Raw genomic sequence first — 3,223 nt, 5'->3', positions numbered from 1 at the left:
TGCAATGTTGTTTCTGCATCTGATTCAGATCTTGATCCCTTAAGCTGGTGAAGGATCAGATTGCCCAAGGAAATCCCTACTGAGCTGGCCAATGGGAGAAAGAGACCCTAAGACCAGCCTCATTAGCTTGCTGGAGACCTTCAGGTTGCCCTCCTATACCGCTCTGCCCCACTCTGCTCCTGCTCCAGGAGGCTGCTCTCTAGGCTCTCCAGCCTCATTGTCCCCAGCACTCAGTGGGAAAGCAGAGGGCAACGGAGCAGTGGGGTGGGATTGATGGTCCTCTGGCTCCGTTCCTGTTGGGACTATGAGTATCTGTGACCAGAGGCCATGGCCTTTATTGGAACACAGCTCTCTGACCCAATGACTATTCTATTTGTGTCAAAAATATCCCTGTTAGGCACTGAGTTCCCCAATTAAGCAATTAACCAATGAGTATTCATCTTTTTCCTCAGGGGTCCTAATATCACTTATATAGAGAATATGACCTATCTACTATTCTGACTATCTCACATTTTATTTGATCCTTGTAACAATTCATAAAGAAGAGGGAATAAATAGTTAATGTAATTTGCATCAACGTCATCTTACCAGGGTCCAGGCTCAGTGGTACAGCATGTCCTCAACTAGCAGGAGGCACTGGCTTCAGGTAAAAAGCTGCTGCAGTTCTAAACTGCCCTCTTCAGAGGCCATAACCTGAGCAAAGACACAGAGATGAAAGACAGCCTGGGAAATACAGGCTCTTTTGTTCACAGACTGTGAGGATGGGGGTGTCAGGAGAAAGGAGCAGTGTCAAGTATGGCAGTGGCTGAGATCGTTCAGCACCAAGCAACCAGTGTTCTGTTGACCACAAACCATCCGACTGCTCTGGGCACACGTAGTACCTGGATCTATGACCAATACATGAGGGAATGCGGCAGCAGACGCTCAACAAGGGTGGATTATATACAGTGAACGTTATAAACAGTAACAAACCAGTGCCATTAATGAGGATATGCAAGCCACAGGCACAGATTCAATTGCCTCCCAAAGTTGGAGATGCAAACACGGTTGCACAATTACCATTTCAACGGGACATTTTTTTTTAACACCTGGAAACCTGGCTCTGTGTTCCCAACAAGAACAATCTGTATAACCTCCGAGCGAGGTGCTGGCACAGAGAAGTATTACTGTTGTCACGTGCCATGACTTCAGAACAAAGGGGGAGGTTAGACCGCCAAGCCCTGATCATAATGGAGAGCGGCTTGTAAATGGTCCGCTTAAGGGAAAGGTACTGACCTTACTGGAAATTCACAGCCCAGGGAAGGAAAACGGAAGCGCTTTGGCACCTCGAAGGGCTCGGATGCTGACACCAAGAGGCTCTGCACTTCCAAACCTCAGCCCACAGGCAGCAGCTGTAAAACCATGAGCACCAACACCTACCTTCCAGGCCGGTGAGCAGCACGGCCAAAGCTCACACAATGCCTGGCTGTACCATAAGGCAACTCAATGGTTGTTTTCCAACTCCCAGTAAGCCTACCCGCTGAGAAAGCCGAGAGAGCTATAAGGATCCCAGCGGCCACTGCTTAGGAGACCGCTTAGAATGACTTAGGAGACCTCCTGGAATCCCAGTGCTCATGTTGAACAGCCGTCTTCACGGTTCTGTGCAGTTATTAAAGCCTGTATGAAGGACCTGGTGAGGAAGTGACCTGTGCAACTGGTGCCCGGAGAGTTCTCTGAGGAGAGGGACGAGGTGTTCCTGGAGGACAGCCAGGCTGTTTCTTAATCAGGGTGCTGGTTAGATTTGCAGCATCCAGCTGGAGAAAATTAACCAAGCCCTTAGGTTTGACAGTTGAGGAAACTTCTCCAGGCCCCGTTTTCAGCCTGCATTTAGCTACCTACCCCCTCCCTAGCTGAGGGTGGGAGTCAATATATATATTTTTTTTTTCTTTTGGCCAAGAAGAGCCCCTTTTTGCCAGTGAACTTCCTCTCCTCCACTGGACTGAATAGCATGAAGAAAAACGTTTGCAGATTTTCCTGTGAGATTTCTATAAGAGCCGGAAATAGGTGCTAGAAATGCCCCCACCTCGTGGTTAGTGGGATTCACATTCAAGTACCCCAGCAATGACAGAACAGGGTCTTCTACAGCCAGTTTTCATCTCTCTTCCCCAAGCCCTCCCAAAATAAAGGAGAAGGAGCAGGAAAAAATGGAGATGAAGGAAGAGTCAGGAAGTGAAAACTGCAGCCCGGAGTGTCAGCAGTCACAGAGGGACATGATGGGTGACAAGGCAGGAAGCAGAGCTGTAGGGGTGGGTGTCTGTGCTTCACAGGTAACTGCTAGGTGCTAGGTACCTGCCCCTGCCCGGGGCGTGGCCGAGACGGGGACCCCTTAAGACCTGAGATGCGAACGTGCTTGCTCTCGTGGCTACCTTGTGATCCTGGATGCTGGACTGCAGACCAAGTCAGAGTTCTCCTGAGAACCGCATTGGACTGCGCCTCGCCTCTCCTGGATCCTGTAACCGACCCCTTTGCTTGCTGCAGGTTGACCCAAAATAAACCTCTTTTGACTACCAGGTAAACTACGTGGAACTGCCTCATTAATTTCCACTATACAGTTTTGGAAATTACAATACACAGGCATTGAAGTGGTAAGCACATGCCTAGAACATACAAGACCCACTGAGGCCCAGCACCACAGACATCTCCACTGCCTCCACCGATCACTGACATCTGTTTAAAACATCCAAGTTACACATAAGGAGTAATGAATGCCCAAACCACACCAAGTTACAAAGCACCTAACTCAGCAAGCCGGCCCCATCTGGCCTGGCTGCAGCTGTCCCTCCGTGACAGTCTGAGGAAGAACTCTCAGAGTCCTCTGGTCACTACTAAGAATTCCTAGACCATAATTTGCCTTCTCTAAGTGAAGGGATATTACAGAAATCATAAAAGATCAGGCCCCACTTGGCAAACTAATGTGGAGCATGCTAGACACTGACCTGGAAAATGAGGATGAGGGATGTAGTTCGATTGGTAGAGTGCTTGTCTAGTGTGCAGGAAGGCCAACGCCACGTAAACCAGGCATGGTGGTGCACACCTGTAATCTGAGCACTTAGAAGGTGGAGGCAAGGATGAGCAGAGGTTAGAGTTCGCGCTTGCGTACATGAAACCTGGGTTGGAGGACCTGGGGGAGACTGTCAACTGTTAGGAGGTTGGCTAAAACCCACTCTAAGCTATTGCGGTGACA

Source organism: Peromyscus californicus, unplaced genomic scaffold (genome assembly GCF_007827085.1).
Source record: "Peromyscus californicus insignis strain IS unplaced genomic scaffold, ASM782708v3 Scaffold_15__1_contigs__length_86483966, whole genome shotgun sequence".
Lineage (NCBI taxonomy): Eukaryota > Metazoa > Chordata > Mammalia > Rodentia > Cricetidae > Peromyscus > Peromyscus californicus.
The sequence above is the reverse complement of the archived record's forward strand: the minus strand, read 5'-3'. Positions refer to the sequence as shown.